The sequence below is a fragment of the Rhinolophus sinicus genome, linkage group LG14 (genome assembly GCF_036562045.2).
Source record: "Rhinolophus sinicus isolate RSC01 linkage group LG14, ASM3656204v1, whole genome shotgun sequence".
Taxonomy (NCBI): domain Eukaryota; kingdom Metazoa; phylum Chordata; class Mammalia; order Chiroptera; family Rhinolophidae; genus Rhinolophus; species Rhinolophus sinicus.
The window spans coordinates 39,504,699-39,526,428 of NC_133763.1; the positions used below are offsets into that span (position 1 = coordinate 39,504,699).

The 21,730-nt window shown below is 36.7% G+C and overlaps 1 pseudogene; it reads right to left on the reverse strand.

Moving 5' to 3' along the window:
- The window catches only part of LOC109455138 (uncharacterized), a 91,143-nt pseudogene extending 69,746 nt beyond the window's left edge, over positions 1–21,397 (reverse strand).
- Positions 21,398–21,730: the final 333 nt, after the last annotated feature.

Consider the following 21,730-nt stretch of genomic DNA (forward strand, 5'->3'; position numbering starts at 1 on the left):
TCATTATTATAATCACATCTAGTATTCCTTTAGTTGAACACTCTCACTATAAAAGTGAAGCCTTATCTTTCATCTTTTGCTAATCTTTCTCACCTGCTTCATCTAATTAATATATCTGTACATGAAACTTTAACAGATATGTCACTGTAGGTATTTTTCAGTCTTATGATCTCAAACTGCTATAAAGTCATCTGCCTTGGTTTGTTTTTGTTCTTTTCAATGTTATATTCATTATAAATGCAGCTGCAAAATTAATTTTGCCCTCCCTAAGCTCATGTTACTTTAGTTACTTAAAGAATAATTTCCTGCTCACAAGAGAATTGGGCTGAAACAGTTATTTTTTGCATTTTTTAGTTTCTGTTGAATGGCTCCCTTATATATAGTTAACAATCTGTGTCTGCACTTTTAGAGGAGAATTGCAACCTTTCAGTGAATCCATCTGGGCCTTGTTCCATTTTTAAATCTAGGGCATTTTTCTATTTGACTCCCTCTTGATGAAATAAATGTTCTGCAGTTTGAAGTTCAAGCATGTTATTTAATTACTTTAAGATCCACGTTAAAGCCTGCATTTCCCACCATATATTGGGTGTTTATGTTCATCTGCACGCTGAACAGAGCTCATCTTGCTTTTTCTGTAGACATTGATTTTCTATAATAATGAGATAAAGGGAGGGTTTGGGCATACAAAAAGTGCACAAAATATAGAATGAATGAAATGATGCTGGTATCACCATAACTGCCGAGGTTTTGATATAATTTATAGTAAATTCTGGAACACTTTTATTTATTTATTTTTATTGCTGCAGTAACAACCACAAACTTGGTGGCTTAGTGTCATGCAGGGTGTCAGGTGGGGTCTGAGCTCCCACTCCCCACATAGGAACGCAGGACATGGTGAGACCAAAAAGGAACACCCACAGAGCCATAGGTAGGGAAGTCATACCACTATATTCTCGCCAGCAGCTGGGGTGGAGACACAGGAAGCAAGAGCCACACTATCTGCACTGCCGTCCATTTCTCTCTGCCAATCAACCTCACTTGGTAGCTGCAATCCATGCCTCTCTGTAATCCACGCTTGCTAGCTCAGCCACCATCTTCTTGCTAGCCCCCATTTGCAGCTAGCGTAGCCATGGCAGTTATATTAGTGGCCAATGGCTCACTGGTTACAGCTGACAGCCAACTAGCCACAGCTAATGGACATCCAATCACAGTTGATGGCCATTTACTACCCACGTGAGCACCTTTCCATGTGAGGGCAGGAGCCTGGAAACTGCACTCCTGTCTCTGTCCCCACACTTAGCCAATACAACTTTATATTATACAGTTCTGCAGGTAAGAATTCTGACAGTGGTCTGCAGGCTGCAGGGTATCATTCCTTTCTGGAGGCTTTAGGGAATAATCTGTTTCCTGTCTGTTTCTCCAGCTTCTACAGACCATGCACATTTCTTGGCTCAGGTCCCCCTTCCTTTTTCTTCCAACCCAGCAACAGCGGGTGGAGTCCTAATCATGCTTCGTTCTCCTTGGCTCTTTGTAGCTAGGAAAGGAGCTCTGCTTTTAGGGACCCATGCAATTAGATTGGGCTCAACTAGATAATCCAGGCTAATCCTCTCTTCTCATTGTCTTTAACCATAATCAAATCTGCATGTGGGACAATCAAAATTGCCATGTAGGGTAACATATTCCCAGATTCCACGTGTGGCCATCTTAGGGTGGGGTGGGGACATTATTCTGCTATCTACACCCTTCAATACATCAATCTATAAACATCTTCTGTGCATCTACTATTAGCAATAGCAATGCACTAGCAATGTGAGCTGGAGTAATTCAAAAGCTCAGAAAGTATCATTTGAAAAAGGATCAGCATATTTGTTAAGTGTTAAAAAAAAGTGGGGGGAATGCAAGTGTAAATAATGAATGATGAAAATCTTACTTCATCTCCATACTAACCCCAATCCCACTTGTTCTGTCCTAGTAACTACTATATCCATAATTTATCCATTTATGTATATATTCATACACATATAGGTAGAATAATACTTTTTTAGTGATTACTTTCTTTATTTAATAAATATAGTTTTTGCATGTCATTGCATATAGATTCACCTCATTCCACAGTCTAGCTATAACACAACTTATTGAATGATTGCCATATTTTAAAAATTCAGGTTATTTTCATTTTAACTTTAAAAGAATATTTCAATGAACATTTTGACATTAAAACTGTGAGTACCTGTAGTGTGTATTAGTTAGGACTCTGGTTGCACATGACAAAAATGCAATTCAAATAGTTCAGCAACAAAATCTATTGTGGGGACAGAGCCAGGAGTGCAGGTTCCAGGCTCTCGCCCTCACGTGGAAAGGTGCTCACTCGGGTAGTAAATGGCCATCAATTGTGATTGGATGGCCATCAGCTGTGGCTAGTTGGCTGTCAGCAGTAACCAGTGAGCCTTTGGCCACTAATATTAACTGTCGTGGCTACGCTAGCAGAAGACTGGGGGCTAGCAAGAAGATGGTGGCTGAGCTAGCAAGCACGGATTGCAGTTAGCAGGGTGGATTGCAGCTAGCAAGAGGGGTTGGTTGGTTGGCAGAGAAGCGGACAGCAGGTTGCAGATCATGTGGCTCCTGCTTCCTGTGTTTCTAATCCAGCTGCCAGTAAGACTATAGTGGTATGACTCCCCTATCTATGGCTCTATGGGTGTTCCTTTTTGGCCTCACCATATCCTACATTCTTATGTGGGGAGCAGGAGCTGAGAAGCGGCATGACGCCCTGCATGACATCTATTTATTGGTTAAAGTAATTAGGAAACCAAAAGGTACATGTAATTCAAGAACTGTTAGATTTATGGATGAAACAATGTCATCCAAAGAAAGAGAGTAACTTTCCCAAATACTTTGGAAATGTCCAGTAACAACACTAATTGGTCCAGTCTGGGTGGGTCATGTGTGTCCAGATGGTGGGAAACAATCAACTGTGGGTAAGGAGATGAAATATTCTGACCTCCAGACTTAAGTCTCAGAGGCTAAAAGAGAGCACAGAGATCCAGCTCCACTGAAACAGCAGTTAGAAAAGATTGCTGTGGTTTAGAGAAGGGATAAGTTCCCAAAGCAAAGGAAACACAAACTATATATGTTCCTGTGGAGCCCCTGAGCTCAAGGGTATGTCCATTTCTAAATTAATCGTTATTATTGTATTCTGTCCCCCCAAAAATCATGTATTCCTAACCCCTACTGTCTCAGAATGTTTGGAGATAGGGTCTTTAAGCAGGTGATGAAGGTAAAATGAGGTCCTACGGGGAGAAAGGGTCTAATCCAATATGACTGGCGTCCTTATAAAAAGAGGAGATTAGGACACAGGTAACACAGCGACTGAGGTACTACGCTGTGAGCACACAGTGGGAATGTAGCCACCTTCAAGCCAAGGAGAGAGGCCTCAGAAGAAATCAAACCTGCCCACATCCCGATCATACAATTCTAGCCTCCAGCACCATGAGAAAATAAATTTCTGTTGTTTACTCATCCTGTCTGTGGAACTTTGTTATGGGAGCTCTAGCAAACTTGTAATAGTAGTTATTGACAAATTTCCAAGAGAAAGAGCATAACATTTACTACTCCTGCCAGCCATGTTAGTGTGACTAAACTGTTTTCGTTATTGACTATTATCAATGTTTTCTATTTTTTGACAAGTCAAAATGGTATCATATTATAAGCATAATTTTTATTTCCCTAATGATTAGAAAAATTAACCATTAGATCTAGCAATATAGAGATCATTGTTGAATATGCCAGAGTACTTTTGGTGGAATGCTAGAGACAAAGGCCTGTCGTAAGCAGGTTTTGGAGAGCAGGACAGGAGGGTGTGGCAATTGGGCAATGGAGAGAAGAAAGGCAAAAGATACCACATCAAGCTAAATAACACTGTGGGCAATACGACCCCAATTCCACTGGGAAATTCGGGAGACGGTGTGGAACATGCTTTAGAATTACACCAAGAAAGAAATTTGAGATATGTAGTTGCCATTATCCATCTGTCATTGACATATCCGCCACAAGTACTTCCAGTCTTCCCTGTGTGTCAGAGCAGAACACTCATCCATGGCCGCGTAGTGGGGGGAGTATAAATCTGTCTCGCAGAGCACTTCCGCAATTGTACAGGCGAGGGCTCAGGGATGTATGTTGAGCACAAGTATCATCTGCTAGAGTTAATGTCCCTTTGGGGACAAAATAGGAGTCTACGAAACTCAGTGTTTGAATACTTTAATTAGACAAACGGGAAATGGAGAAAGTTTTCATAAGCTTTTACATTTGCCAGTACAGTAGTATGGTTAAGTTATATGTGCGTGTGCTGGGACGGGATGGGGTAGGAGCCACTGGGCACCAAGGAAACAAAACAAACAAACAAACAAAACCAAACTTGTGGCAGCATCAAACAACTTCTTCGTGAGAGAGAACTAATAAATGGAGTCACTCAAGGAATTATATTTACATGTACTCATTCCCCACATGGAGTTTATGAAGCACTATTTTATCAGCTCAGCTTTGGGAGAAAAAGACTGTTTCTATCCTGTTTTGTTTTGTTTTAAAGCAAAAATATTATGAGGTCTCAGTTAAGGCCTTTCAATTCCAAGTAATAAAATCACATACAAACTCACTTCGTTTAGGAGGCTGTGGTTGAACTAGTCAGAATTTCACATGGTACAAAACATGAAATCAGATCTTATGAGGTCTAGAATCAGGAACTGAAAAGCCATCAGAAATGGAAGCATATACTTCCTCTCATTTTCTATGAGTCTCTCAGTTTAACTGGTCTCTTTTTTTCAGCTTTTGGATCAAATTCTCTCTCTCTCTCTCTCTCTCTCTCCCTACCGTCCCCCCTCCTCTTTCTACCTCTATGCTTGTATGTTGTCTATGCTTCTTCAAAAATAATGGGTTATTTTTCCATTGCTATGTAACAAATTACCAGAAACTTAGTAGTTTGAAGCAATATTAATTCATTATTTCACTGTATCCAGAGGTCAGGAGTCTGGATATGGGTTAATTGGGTCCTCTGCCATGGTCTTACCAGACTGAAACCAGTGTCAGCTGGGGCTCAGGGTGCTCATTAATGCTTATTGCTTGCTGGCAAAATTTAGTTCTTGTGGATACTGTATAAATAAAGGCAACTGGATTTTTCAGTGCCAGCAGGAGAATCTCTCTCATCCTTCTCATTTCATCTTTCAGGAAGGGCCAAATGCCTGGTCTTATTCACCTGACTGAGTCAGACCTACACAGGATTATCTCCCTTTCAATGACCAATCAGGAACCTTAATCACAGCTGCAAATTCCCTTTTCCTTTATCATATAGCACAATCTAATCATCAGAGAGAAATCCACCATATTCTTAATCCTTCCACGCTCTACACTCAAGGAGAGGATTACACAAAACATGTATGTACATCAGGGAATGGCAATCTTTGGGGCCATCTCAAAATTCTGCCGATCACTAGCCATATTGCCAAAAGTCGCCCCAAATGTCCAGCTTTAGTTCCAATAAACAACTAGCACAGAGGGAGCATTTCAAAATTAATTATACATTTCTCGGAGTAAGACTGAATGATTGAGGTGGGATCTGGCAAAGACTTCTGCCTAATCATCTGTGGCTTGTGGGATTGAGTAATATATTATAAATCTGATTGTCAGAGTGCTCAAAGTAGAAGGGATACACAGTAATCAAATAATAGGGAGATTGAAAAAGAGTGACTAGTAAGAAGAAAAAAAAGGAACTGTGCTGACCTGAAATTCAAACAAATAATAAAAATTAAAAAACAATACTTTATTCAAGGGAAGGGCATAATGAGTTGAGTACAATTTTTCTTAGATTTTACAATTAGATCTAGTAATATAGTGATATAAATAGTAAATGTAATAGTGATAGAATCAATATTTCTATTACACCAGCAGCCCGTGACTGCCTGTCAATGTGTATAACTTCCTGCAGTCACATATGGTCATTCCTCCCCTGTTTCTTTACATTCCTCCCCTGAACTTGACATTTTTTCCCTTAGTGCGAATTAAAACCATCCCTGCTGTGAATGATTCACCATGCATCTACCATAATCTAAATAAGTGTTTAAATGTTGGTATGCATTACACTCACACATGCACATGTGGGTATGTGCACACACACACACAAACCTATTAACACAGGATATAGGTTATAATGGGCATCTGTTTTACAACAATCTTTTCAGAATACTTTTTCTCTGCATAAATTTTTAGAATTTTGATAAACAGTTCCCCACCATCCAAATATTTGTTGTGCCTTGTATCCAAAACACAGGAGAAGGGAAAACAGCCAAACTACACTAATGATTTCCATTTCAAAAGCTGGAATGGAGAAACCTGATGAAACAGCAACACATACTGATCAATGGTTGAGGTATTTATATTCTACTGGGAGATACAATGAGAAAAGTGATGGAGCCAGTGACTCTTATGGGCCTCATTGTGGTGACACAGCTGTTTGTGTGGGGGGTCATTTAGTTGGTCAGTAAATGTGGCTGCTCTGGGTTCCAACAACTGATACAAATGTCCTTTTCCATGTTTGTCTAATGTCAATGAAGGGGGCAATAACATCACAGGGTTTGTAGCATGTAGTTCCCAGCTAAGATCGACATACTTTGTACTCATGAATAGCTGAGTAATGGTCTGAATAGCCAAGTTTCTCTGCTCTCTTGGTTTGAATTAAGAAAAGTTCATGTTCAATAGTATTTGGGACTTTTCCCAGTTTTATTGAAATATAATTGGCATATTGTATTAGTCCAAGGTGTACAGCATAATGATTTCATATATTTATATATTGCAAAATGATTAGCACAGTAAGTTTCGTTAACTTCAATCACCTCACATAATTACAATTTTTTTTTTCTTGTGCTGAGAACTTTTTATGATCGCTGTCTAAGCAACTTTCTATATATTTTTTTTTATGTGATAAAAACCACATAGTATTTGGAAACTTCTTTTAGTGATTCTTAATAACTTTAGTCTAAAGAGCTACACAGAAAACAATTAGCTAAACCAGAACTGACATTTTAAAATAGCCTTGTACAAGGCAGGATGGTAGAATGGGCTTTAATAATAGAATGTGGATTAATTCCCACATTCTATAAAAATAGTTGAACATAGTTACAGAAAGTGTTCGGGTGCCTATTATTTCACATTTCTACCCTTCTCATAACCATCCCAATGTATTATTTCTAGGATTTCACTCATTTTTCAGCCAGGAATCACCTTGTGTGACAAACACAAATAGAAAGAGAGAATTTAGTCACTTCAATTCAGCAATGCACATGGTTAATTTCTTGTTAATCTCCAGTATACTACAGTGGTTAAAAGTGTAGCAGTTGTTGCATAAAACAGAAGAAGAATCAAGTCTGTCTCTACCACTGAGCAAATTTCTTAACACTCTTAACACTCCAGACCTCAGTTTATGCAGATGTACAAGAGGAATGATAATAGAATCCACCTTTTTGAACTTCTGTAAAAATTAAGACAATGCATATAAATTAGTTGGCTCCCAGGAATCATGCATGTAAATTACCATAATTATTATAATTATTATCAATCTAATTCATTTCGACCTCAGTAATTTCAGAGCATTGATCTGGTTTTCTCTTTTTCTCTACTTCCAGCTGAAGGAGCTTTGGATTTCAATTGTACTCCTGTCTATGTAGAAATCTAATCAAAACAATTTGATCACATTTGCCTTCTAAGTCCACTAAAATGTTATTTTATGAGGGCATATCATTTGGGTGCCAAAGGAGGTAGAAAACCACCTGGTTAATGCATACATGGAGTCAGTTTCACATGCCAAGAGAGAGATATCCTCATTCTCTCTACTCCTCATCTAGGCGTGGTGCTGTGGAAGGTTACTTGTCATCTCAGGCTTTCAAATATTGAGATGGTTAATGACTTTTTTGGAAGGAAAAATCAATCTAGCTTAAAGGAAGAAGAGGAACTTATTATAACCTACAGAGCCTAACCATGGGAAGCATTTCTGTTAGAATACACTTAATTCAAGATTCAAAAATTAAATAAGAAACAGAAAAAATGGAAGTTAGTACTGATATCTCTTAAACTATCCCTTTGGAATCATATGCTTTATAATTCTGCGTTTCCCAGTTCACTTGGTTTTCTACTCCCTTTCCGCCTAATAGTATTTACTACTTCATATTCTTGGCCTACTTAGGATAAAGGCTAAGCTGCTATTTTAAAAAAGAGGCCCAAGTAAAGGAGCTTAGAAAAAAAAGAGGATTTTTTTCCCCTCAGATATAAAAGTCCCAAAGTGAGCAGCCCAAGTTGGCAATCATTCAAAGACCCAGATTCTTTCTAAATTCTGATTTCTATATACCCTCTGATTTTTGTCTTAAGCAATTCAGGCTGGACTATACATATTTTTACATTTCAACATTTTGGGATGCATGGAAGCACAGGGTCACATAATGTCCTAAAAACAAGACAAACATTTCAGTGGTGAGAATTTGGTCTATTGCCACATTTAGTGCAAGTTGGGGGTTGGAAAATATTATCTTTACTTAGTATTGTCTGCCTTTATATCTGAAACTCTCAAAATCCGTCTCAGCTCCTGAATTTACTTGTCCTAATTTCAGGAAACCAGGGTGACTGACTAATGTCTTTGAATCCCATTTCTAAATTTTTATGAGCGAGATCTAAATGGACCCCTCTCAATCCAAAATGTTATGAAGAAAGTGACATAAAACAAACACGGTTTTCCATATCCATATCTAAAGTCAAAGAGTGGTTCATTGGAAGAAGTCAGAGGTCGAACAGATAATCCAAGGGTTATTTACTGCCTATGTATTAGAATTTTAATCTTGTGAAGCTAACAGAATGCTGACATCAAAACAGGATAATAACAATCACAAACAGTAACAAATTTAGTTGATGAAAATACTTTTATCTAAAATCCTACCAAATTGAATTTTGAAAGACACTTCAATTGTAAAACACCATGGTCAAGCACAGTTCACTTTATAAACGTAAAGGAATTTTATAGAAGGACTCTTTCTACATAATTTAATTTATCGATATGTCAAAAGTAGAACAAGTATTGCTACTATTTTTAGCTGATGAAAAGGCATTGGAATGAATTAAACATACATTTTTCTATTTAAAACAATGGTACTAGAAATGGATGGACTTACCATTGAAAAGATAACATATCTCAAAAACTTTCAAGCCTCTAATCAGATCTAGTGAAAAGCTGCAAATTTGTTTCTACTCCAGGAAAACCCATAGAATGCTAACCTAGTAGGATGGATGCATGAGATATCATGGGAACACAGTCCGTGATTCAGTCTTCCAGGACATGGATGCCAGAGTGTCTGGCCTCCTCCTATACTGTGTGTGTGTGTGTGTGTGTGTGTGTGTGTGTGTGTGTGTGTGTGTGTGTGTGACAGAGAGAGAGAGAGAGAGAGAGAGAGAGAGAGAGAGAGAGAGAGAGAGAAACAGATAAATAAAGAAGATACGCAGGAGACTGTTCTGTGTGTATATGGAAACTTCCCTGGAACCTTATTAACAAGAAAAATGGACATTTTCTTTACAAAGTGTTGTGCGGGAGACCCTGCTTGCTGTGCCATTTGTCGTGCGGGCGGCCTGTGGGGTCTCTGCTCCCACTCCCCACACAAGAACACAGGATATGGTGAGGCCAAAAAGGAACACCCACGGAGCCATAGGTAGGGGAGTCATACCACTATAGTCTCACTGGAGGCTGGATTCACACAACGTGCGACCTGCTGTCGCTTTTCTACCAACCAACTGACTCTCCCTCTCCACCACAGCCGCAGCAGTTATATCAGTGGCCAATTGGCTAACTGGCTACAGCTGACAGCCAACTACTACCTGAGCCAACACCTTTCCACGTGAGGCCGAGAGCCTGGAAACTGCTCTCTGGGGCTCTGTCTCCACACAAAGCTACTAAGTTTCTTTCATATTGATGATACCAATGATACCTATTTTTTTTAACTATGCAAAAATAAAAATAACAGAAGCTAAATATTTTGCCAAGTTTTGGATACTTCAGATATTTCATTAAATATAAAGTACAGAAGAAACTAGATTATTCTCGATTGAGAATTCTCCTTTTTTTCATCTTTCACAATATCAACTAATTCCATAATGGAATGGCAAATTTCAGCACTTAGAAATACTGCCTAGATGTATGACTGTTTGCAGTGAGATCCTCCAAACATAAAGTACAGCACTCAGCTATTCACACATATTATTTGTTCTTATGTGAAAAGGAGTTATTGATTTGTATGTCTATTAATAAATCAGATTTATAGTCACACAATCAAGGTTCAGTGAGAGTTTCTAATTCAGAGTTTCAGATGTTAGACATAAAATATGTTTAAATCTAAATAAGCAATACTAGTCTCCACAGTTGCATTGTTGCTTCTTTCAAGAGGTAAAAATTTTTCTTTCTACTGTGCTCAGAGTCTGTTTCTGACCCCATACTACATTAGAAGAATAAACATGCTTTGAATATATCTGCTTTATTACAAAAAATAGTCTTCTCTTTCCTATACATATTTGTCAATCTTGGTTTTGCTGGTCATTAATTTAGTACCTGTGTTTTAAACGTTTATTTGTGTATTTCTAAAATGCTTAGTTACGGGGAGCCCTGCCAAGGAATGCCATGATCAGTTGCTTCAAGGCCTGTAAATAACTGCTTATGTAAGCCTACAGACAGATCGTCTTTATATAGTCCTGATGCAACCGTGTATATGGGATGCTTAGTCATTATTATGTAACCAATGAGCAATGCAGCTAAATAATGCTGATGGCATAATAAATTGTATTTATGAATATGACATTAGAACTAGTATTCTGGCTTGAAAAAGACAAGTTTTGCAAACAAGTAATGAAATTTTGCTGGAGCTTCAGGATGACATATGGGGCATAATAGAGTGTTTGCTAAGCTCCCGATCTGCTTCCCACAGCTTGGTGAGATCTTACCCTGGGAGGCAAAATCTCATCATCACCAACCCCAACACATCTCCACTTAGGAAACTCAGAAACATAAGTCTCCCTACACACTCAACATCTCTCCATCCCCAGTTTAATGCACTCTAGTAATTATAAAAAGATCCATTTAACATATTTTAGTTAACAAATTTCTTTGAAATGTATGTGCCATTTTTGCCAAACATCAATCCTAGTCCTTGGTAGCACAACATGAGTAGCACACTTTGATGTGAACAGTAGAAACTCAGTGACAGGTTATTAACCAAGTGAGGTGATAAGTACTCACCACATCCTTGAAAAGATCTTTGTGATCTTACTATTGGATTCAGTAGCTTTATTACCATTTGTCTCTCTCCAATGTTTCCTATCATAATTCGTTCAACACACTATTTCCAGGTTATTCTTTCTTAGTTGGGACATTTCCTGTGGCACAATCATGTTTACAAACCATGGTGACTTTTGAAAGAAAAAAATTGACTAACGTTCATTAAATTTTATGTTTGTTAATGTTCAAAATATGTTATCAGAGGTTTTGTAGATTAAGTATAAAATTTTAGTCAGTAAAAAAATTAAGAGATGCTTGTTGGTTATGTCAGTATTGGAAGCACTACACTGTTTTGATTACATTTAAAGTAAATGACAAAGCAGTCTAAGGGTAGAAGTATTCAGGGTCCGCAAAAAATAAAATTTTAATATGTTTTCCAATTACCTACTACAAAGAGGCAAATTTAGTGAACTCCAATGGAAAACAAATTCATTGAGCTTGGGAAAAATGTAGGAGAAATTGATCTTTGAGATTAGAAAGTAAGTGTTCAGTGTTAAATCTGTTAATCTTCAGCTATCAAATTGGCAACTGAATATATGAATCTGGAGCTCAGTGAAAAGAAAATCTAAGTATTTATATTTTTGTGCCATTGACAACTAATTGGAATTTATGCCTATAAGGCTAACGTAGATTCCCTAGGAAGAAAGTGCAAATAAGGAGGAAGAAAGAACTGATGACAAGATCTGGGGGATGCTACTTTCAGAGATTAAGAAAAAGACATATGGATAACATTGACAACAAGAACAACAAGCATTGAGAAGGAAGATAATTAGGAGATAGTGTCATCATAGAATCCAAATGAAAGAAGAGTGTCAAGACTAAAAAAGAAGAGGTTGATCCAAAGTGTCAAGTGCTACATAGAGGTCAATTGTCAATTGTTACATAAAGATCATACAAAGTGTCTATTGTTACACAAAGACCATGTAACAGGATTTAACAAGATGGAAGATGGTGATGGCCTTAACCTGAGTTGTTTCAATGAATTGCTGGGATAAAAAGTGAGTTAAAGTGAAAATGAGATATGAAGAGATAGATGAAATGAGCTCAGAGAAATCTTTCAAAAACTTTTGTAACAAATTAATAGAAATAAGGAAATGTGGATTGGAAAACTGAAAAGGAAAATGAGGGTACTGTTTTCTTATTTTGAGTTCTGATCAGTTGTTTGTTTTAAAATGAGAATTATTGCAGCATGTCTGTATGTTGACAAGAATAGCATTATAGAGAGGGAATGTTAATGGTCTAAGGAAAGGGAACATTTCAAGACAAATTCCTTTAGTGGCAAGGGTTTATGAGATCAAGTGCATATCTGAGAGAGTGTGTTGTCTGAGATAGGAACAGAAACATTCATTAAAGGAAGGAGGTAAATATCCATATGTAGGCAGGCTTAAGAAAATGAGACAATTTCTTTTTACTCTTTAACATGAGGTAAGAAGCAAGATCATCAGCTGAGAATGAGGAGAAGGTGATTTTCTAAGTTGTACAGAAAAAAAGGTATTGAGCTACTATTTAGGATGGCAAATATTTTGGGGATATATAATAGAATTGTTGGAAAGTGTGGGTTTCCATTTGAAATCTGTGGTCCTGAATTTAAAGTGTGATCAGTCAATATGTCTACCCAACATGTTCAATTGCTTTTAAAAAGACATGCAATAATTGAATACTTGGAATTTGTTAGAGTTGTCATTTTCTTAGGCGAGTATTATGGAGGGATGTAGGATTTAATGACATTTGTAAGATACTTGTTATTGCCGGCTACAAAATCAATGTACAAAAATCCATTGCATTCCCATATACTAACAATAAAATCTCAGAAAAAGAAAAAAAAAATTCCTTATGCATTGCAACAAAAAGAGTAAAATACCTAGGAATAAACTTAACCAAGGATGTGAAAGACCTATACACTGAAAACTACAAGACAGTTTTAAAAGAAATTGAAGACGACACAAAGAAATGGAAAGACATTCTGTGTTCATGGATTGGAAGAATCAACACTGTTAAAATGGCCATTTACACAAAGCAATACACAGATTTAATGCAATCCCCATCAAAATCCCAATGGCATTTTTTAAAGAAATAGAAAAAACAAATCATCAGATTTGTATGGAGCCACAAAAGACCCTGAATAGCCAAAGCAATCCTAAGAAAAAGAAATAATGCTGGAGGTGTCACATTCTCTGGCTTCAGCTTGTACTACAGAGCAACAATTATCAAAACAGTATGGAATTGGCAGAAAAACAGACACAAAGGCCAATGGAATAGAATTAAAAACCCAGAAATAAACCCACATAAATAGGGACAGATAATTTTCGACAAAGGAGCCAAAAACTTACAATGGAGAAAAGAAAGCCTCTTCAATAAAATGGTGCTTGGAAAATTGGAAAGCCACATACAAAGGAATAAAACTAGACTGCTATCCATCACCATACACCAATATTAAATCAAAAACCTAAACATAAGACCTGAAACAATAAACTGCATAGAAGAAAACATATGTACTAAACTTATGAACCTTGGGTTCAAAGAGGGTTTAATGAATTTGACCTCAAGGGCAAGGGAAGTAAAAGCTAAAATAAATGAATGGAACTATATCAAGCTAAAAAGCTTCTGCACAGCAAAAGAAACCATCTACAAAATAAAAAGGCAACCAACCAAATGGGAGAAGATGTTTACAAACAACGCCTCCAAAAAGCGGCTAATATCCAAAATATATGAGGAACGCAAACAACTCAACAACAGAAAAACGAACAATCCAATTAAAAAATAAGCAGAAGACCTGAACAGACATTTCTCCAAAGAGGGTATACAGATGGCAACAGACATATCAAAAGATATTCAACATCACTAATCATCAGAGAAATGCAAATAAAAACCACAATGAGATATCACCTTACACCATTTGGAATAGCTGCCATCAAAATAAATAATAACAACTGTTGGAGAGGCTGTGGAGAAAAATGAACCCTCATACACTGTTGGTGGGAATGCAGATTGGTGCAGCCGCTATGGAAGGCAGCATGGAGGTTCCTCAAAAAATTAAGAATGGAATTACCATATGATCCAGCAGTCCCTCTCCTGGGTATCTACCCAAAAAAACTGAAAACATTTATCTGTAAAGATATATGTGCTCCAATGTTCATTGCAACTTTTTACAGTGGCCAAGACATAGAAACAACCAAAGTGTCCTTCAATAGATGATTGGATAAAGAAGATGTGGTACTTATACACAATGGAATACTCCTCTACCATAAGAAAAGATGAAATAGTACCATTCGTGACAACATGGATGGATCTTGAGATTATTGTGCTAAACAAAGTAAATCAGACAGAAAACGTCGAGAACCATGACTTCACTGATATGTGGGATATAAAACAGAAAAACACGGAATAAGACAAACAAGATAAAGAAACCAAAAGTCATAGACACAGATAATAGTTTTGTGGTTACCGGAGGGTATGGGGGTGGGGGATTTTAGAAGAGGATAAACAGGGTCAAATATATGGTGGTGAGAGGAGAACTGATTCTGGGTGGTGAGCACACAATATGATATATCGATGATGTATTACAGAATTGTACACTTTAAATCTATATAATTTTACTAACCATTGTCAGCCCAATAAATTTTAATTAAAAAAAAAATACAGCAGTGCCAAAAGCATTACTGGCATTAGGGAGGAGCCCTGAGATCTCAAACTTGATCCCCTTGCCCCACAGTCACTGGCAGGGCCCAGTATAGAAAGCTGGGAAGCTTTTATTAAAAAAAAAAAAAAAAAAAAAAAGATGCTTTTTATAATTGTGGCTCATGGAATGTAAGCCGAGTTAGGAAAAAACAGAACCTGGGTTGTTAGGGACTGGGGAAAGGCTGATCAGTTAAAGGTAAGAGTTTAGAGAACAGGGATTCTCAGTGCGGTTGAAGAAACGCTGGAATGGAATATTGAGCTGGAAGGCTAATAGATGATAAAATAATCAGAAGATATAAATCAAGATTTTAAATGAGGTGCTGTTGTTGGTCATAACAACATCCAGAGTTATAGCTGAAGAGCGATGGGTAAAGATGTTATTAAAGCCAAGGAGATCAAGGGTTCAAGAGCCTCAGTAGTTGGTTGGCTCATCATTATGAGTTTCGACATTAGGCAATATTCACAACAATGCAGGAATGAAAATATGGGCTGACAGATGACTTGAACTGTTGGCTTCTAAGTTACATAAGAAAAGGAGAGATAAGGACACAACTCATTTAGAATATATTGAAAAATCTACTGAATCAGTGTTATACAGTGACTGTAATATTAGTAGACCAAAGAAGAAAAATATCACAAGAGATGTTGGAATGGCATTTGATACAACTGCTCATATATACAAACATCACACACATTAGCGCGCGCAAGGTCTGGCAATTAAGTTCACGAACTTGTTGCAATGATGTTGCTAACCTTTTTTGATATCAAAGGGATTACTCATTATGAATTTGTACCACTGGACAAACAGTTAACCAAGTTTACTTTTTAGAAGTGCAGAAAAGGCTGCATGACAAAGTTAAATGATCTGAACTTTTCGCCAACAATTCATGGCTTTTGCATCACGACAATGCACCAGCTCCCACGACACTGTCTGTGAGGGAGTTTTTAGCCAGTAAACAAACAGCTCTATTGGAACACCCTCCCTACTCACCTGATCTTGCCCCCAATGACTTCTTTCTTACCCGAAAATAAAGGAAATATTGAAAAGAAGACATTTGATGACATTCAGGACATCAAGGGTAATATGATGACAGCTCTGATGGCCATCCCAGAAAAATAGTTTCAAAATTGCTTTGAAGGGTGGGCTAGATGCTGGCATCAGTGTATAGCTCCCCAAGGGGAGTACTTCGAAGGTGACCATAGTGATATTCAACAATGAGGTATGTAGAACTTTTTCTAGGAAGAGTTCATGAACTTAATTGTCCGAACTCATATGTTTGTGTGTGTGTGTGTGTGTGTGTGTGTGTGTTTCTATTTATATATGCTATCACCATTAGTTCATTGTCTTGAATATACTGAGACAATTAGAAAAAAGAAAGAGAAATGAAGTATAAGTATTGGAAAGTAGAAGACAAAACTGTAAACATTCATATTTTATCATTTATTAGTAAATTTGGAGGAAAAATTAGGTGATTTCCATTGTCTCTTCTAGGATTAATATTCTCCAATGCCTCAATATTTCTTCTGTAGGACCTCCAAGAGGGACAGTTTTAGCATACCCGAGAAAGGGGATGCTTTTTGCATCACCCTCTCTGTATCACCAAGGTTATATCCGTTGACTGGAAGAATCAAATAACAATACTGATAATTATGTAGGCTATTTATATGTACTACATTAACCCTCCTCACAAATAATTTATTTTGCTTTTTTTACATTTGATACTATATTTTCTGCACACACCAGTATTATTTTCTAAATGGTATAAGGAACACATTTGTTTGACAGGAATAGTTTAAACCAATTATAGTAAAAGCTTAAGCTTGGCTTTCAGATTTTTTATTTTCTCTCTAACAAATAAATGTGCATTTATTTAAGCAAACTGTGTGAAAAAATAGTGTGGATGAAGAGTGAGTATAACTGGGAAATTAAATGATTGAACTAGTTTAGGTGATATTTGAGTTACACTCCAGTGAGAAAATATATTTCTCACTTTTTAAATTCTTATTATGGTTCTAATTCTTCACTCTCTTTTTCTCCATTATTTCATTTTTTTATCTGACATTGTAAAAGAAAAAAAATAAGTCAAAGTAATAGAATCACTGATATACTCAACAAAATTTTGATAAATATCACCATTTTACACTAAGAAGTTTCCAGATATTCTGGAATCTGGAAAACCTGAAAGGATTAACATAACAAAATTTTATTGTTTGATCTATGCCTCCAGGACAGAATAGGTGTTATTCAACAAGCCCAAGCAGACACGAATGGATGTTCTTATAAACAAAATGCTGGAGGCTAGCTACATCATCTCCAGCTTTATTTCCTAAATTCTCCCTTTACTGTTCCAGATCAAGCACATCAAATGATATATCACCTTTCTGGAATGTCGGAGAGGGCAGTGATTACAACCAAGAAACATGTTAATCAGCAGAATTGATATGTTTGCATCTATATTCCCATTTTTTTTCTCTCTCCATTTCTTTTTTCTCCCCTTTTACTTTATATTTCAAGTTTTCTCATCACTGAATTTATTGTGGCCTGGATTTCTGCCCTTCCTAATTCCATTCAGAAGCAACAGCTGTGTATATAGGGAATCAGGAAAGCCAAACATATCCATATAGATTTTAAATTTATAATATGAAAAGGATTAGTCTTCTGTACCACACTGAAGCATATTTTTATTTTTTTTGCTGTAAAACAGTTAAATAGACTATATATTAGTAAATTTTGTTGCATTAAATATACTTATTTCATATATTAAACACTGTTATGTGATACATAAATAAGAGAGCTTATCCTTATCTTCAGGGAGTTTGTTGTCTGTTATAACAAGACATTTAGTCAAAGAAAAATTAAAGGAAGCATTAAAAATATTTCCTCTAAGAAGAAATAAACACAGAACTCTAGATTTTAGGGGTGAGATAAAACTCAGCTGTGTGGGAACCCAGAAAATAAAAATAAGGGGGGGAGATATGGAACAATGACTTCGAGTACAATTTTTGAGGAATTGAATTAACAGTATATCAAATGGTAATAAACCACAAAAATGGGAAATAAATATATCTGGAAATCAACTAACAAGCTGGTCTCACCGAGGAATCTGGTAGGAGTAGTCATTAGGGCTGGGAAAATACGAGGTATCAAAGGCCTAGAGTTGGAGGTGGGAGGCTGGTATTGAATTTATTCATTGTCATTAGAAGCCAGATGGTCTACATGATTTTCAGAGCCCACTGAAAAGTGAAAATGCACAGCCCTTTATTAATGTATTATTAAGAATTTTGAGACAGCTGTAGTAGAGCATTAAACCAAATGTGGGGCCCTTCTAAGCCTGGGACTCTATGGGACTGTACAGGTCACATGCTTATGAGCCAGCCCTGTTGTTTAGTCACTGTTTTTAAGTGTCGGAGTAAATGACAGGAAGTTTCACTAAGGAAAATAAATCTAAAGGGACTATCAACAACAAAATGGAGGATAAGAGAATAGGGAAGGGAAAACAATTGAAAGACAATAGAACTATATAGAAGAGTTTCTAAATAGACTGTTGGGAATAAGAATAAAATATTGTATGATATATATATATATATATATATATATATATATATATATATATTATAATGAAGTAAGTTGACAAATGACAACTAGCTAAAAAGACAATGCAGAGGACTGAATCAAAGATGAGTCCACATTTTCACCTTGGTTGACTAGGAGAGAAAGCAAAAATAACGAAGACAGAAAAATCAGACAGGCTGATTTCAAGGCAACGTTGGGATGATGCTGACCTTAACTGAGGGATGCCAAATACAACTGGTTAGAAAAGTCTATGAGCTAGCTGGGGATATGGGATCGGACATTAGGAAAGAAAAAGGATAATTAGAGAAAGAGATAAAGATTTGAAAGATATAAAACTGCATAAATTGATAACTATAATATTGCCACGGGGATATGAAAGCCAGTTTGGGGAATATAATCAATAATGTTGTAAAGATTTTGTAGAGTGTCAGATGGGCACATGTCTTATTAGGGAGACCACTTCAAGGACAGTGTAGATGCTTGACCACTGCATTGTACACCTGAAGCTGAAACTGAATAATATTGTATGTCAACTATAATTTAATTTATATATAGTCACGGGATATGGAGTATAGCATAGGGAGGGAATAGAGTCCATGGAATTGTAATAGATACATACGATGTCAGAGGAGCAATAGATTGGGGGAGAGGGGTTACCACTTTGTGAGGGGTGAAATGTCTATTGCATTGTTTTGTACACCTGAAACTAATAAAAATAAAAAAATAAAACAAAGAAAGTATATAAGCCGAAGAAGAGAAAGGTTGCCCTCTTTTAGGATGAACTGTTCAAGCAATTAATCCTTACAATCAATAGAGTAAATTATTCTCAGATAATATGCTGGTTTTCTCATCCTAGACTTGCCTAGGTTGTCATCTACACTAAGGTGTGAGGATAAATGGGCTATCTAATGAAGAGAAATCAGAGTAAGAAAATAATTTAAAATATAACCTTGAATTTACCAACAAATAAGGGAGAGTAAAAAGATACAATGGAGAATATTTTAAAAGAAAAAACAGAACAGTAACAAGTCACTGAAGTTACAGGTAGAGAGACTTTCAAGATACAGATATATGGAAACAAAACATGTCTAATGCTGTAGCGAGAACAAGAAGCGTCGCCTCCTTAGAAGCTCGTGAACTGGGTGAATAGGTGGCTGGTACTGACACGTGATGAGCTCTCAGTTCCAGAGACAGTGTGCAAACAGCAAACAGGTTGAGAAGGACACTCACAGAATGTGACATGGCAGGAAGTTCAATTTCTGTTGTGCAGTATAGAGGTACTCCTTTTGGGGACTGAGCAAAATGGGCAACAGGGAATGACAAGAAAGTGACAGATTCTATGAACAATGTTGAAAATGTAATTCCACTTTAAGGGGAGGCAAGGGAAGGTTGACTGAGGTAAAATGGGAGAAAATAGATGAGTTGAAGACTAGGTTTAAAGATATTAGTCACACCAAGGACCAGTTGTTTTAAGAGGAAGAGAAAAAAACAAATGAAAGGAAAGCAGACCGAGAAAGAATTGAAGATATTGTGCTGAAAATGAGAATTTCCAGATTTCATAACTATAGACAAGACAGAGTTAAACATTTTTGATACCCTGTAAGTTAAAAAGAAACTGAAAATAGCGTCTTGTAATGTTTCGTGTCTTCTTATTCTTTGAAAATGCTAGTCTAGGTTTAAAACATGTGGGTATAGTATTATTTTATTATGTTCATATAACTTATATTTTAGTTCAATTCCTAAAACTTCAACTTTCTGGTTTTTTACTTTAAATTCTATACACAAGAGTTGTATTCTGACTCTTTTGCGCTGAAGCTACTTAACATCATTATATTTAGCAAGTATTTTCTGCAATCTGAGAGCTAATGACACAGTCCTTCAGGTCCACTGTGTCATTTAAATTTCAATCCCATAAAAAAATAGGGAGCCTTAGGTTACTGGGAAGGTAGAAGAACTAAAACAAATCTTTATCTTTTGACTGTTTTACTTGCATTACAATAAATCAGAGTTCAGAATTTACAAGGTATTCAGACTAGTACAGCTAAGGAACCAGAATTATTTTGGCCATTTCTCCATGCTTATAAAATATATATACACCCTTAATTCTGACGGGGATAGATAGGTATTTTGTATCCTTCCCCATGTACTATTGAGGCAACTGTTTTTGGTAAGAGTACTTTAGTATGGCCAAGGTCAGGTAAAGCTGCTGAAAATGCAAGATGTGCTTGCTAATACTTTAAGAGCATGTAAGAAATATATCTCTACTTTGTTGTTCTAGGTATCAGAGATAGCATATGTGAAAACTGAAAAAAGAAATGTTTTTCCTTGGTTTTGTCTATCACTCTTGTCTGCCTTTCCCTGCTCTGCCCATTACCTGAATAGCATTCTCACCGAATGTGATAATACTTACTAGAGTACAATAAGTAATGCTCTATTTCTTGGTGGGCTCTACCTTTAAGCACCGACCTCTCTAATAGGAAGGTCTCTGCCCTAATGATGTTGGTATCAGTAATTTCTAATACACTATCTGACTTATAATAGACTCTCAACATATACGTCTTAAGTTAATGTTAAATGTGTGAATGATTTCAAATTTGTGAAACAATGAGGTCCCTTTTCCAATTTCTCTGACCTAGAACAAGCTTCGCCATCTTGGGGATCCAGACAACACTTTGTAAGTTGTTCCGTGCATAGATGGCGACCGTCAAAGTTTCACAAATGTGAGAAACCTTAAGGCAAAGGTCTGGGACGTCCTGAAGCTCCTTGAAATCAGGCAGGGTAGGATAATGAGAGTTCATGAAGGTGTGGAGTTCGGGATCTCCTCTCCATCAAGGGTTCACTCGGTAACATTTTCCCCTTGTCTCATCACTCAAGGATCTTCTGCGATTTCCATGCACCTGGCAACATGAAGGGTAAACACCCAGCCTAACAGTCTAAATGCACCTACCAAAATTGTTTGAATGAACCCAGTCATGCTACACTTTGAACATATTGTGGCATGAAGAGGAATACCATAGAATTTACCATTTTAGTTAAATTAAAAGAAACTGCAAAAAATAAAAAATAAAAATAAAAGAAATTGCAGTTTCTATTTTTGAAAGCACACAGATACACAGATATGTTTGTTTCAA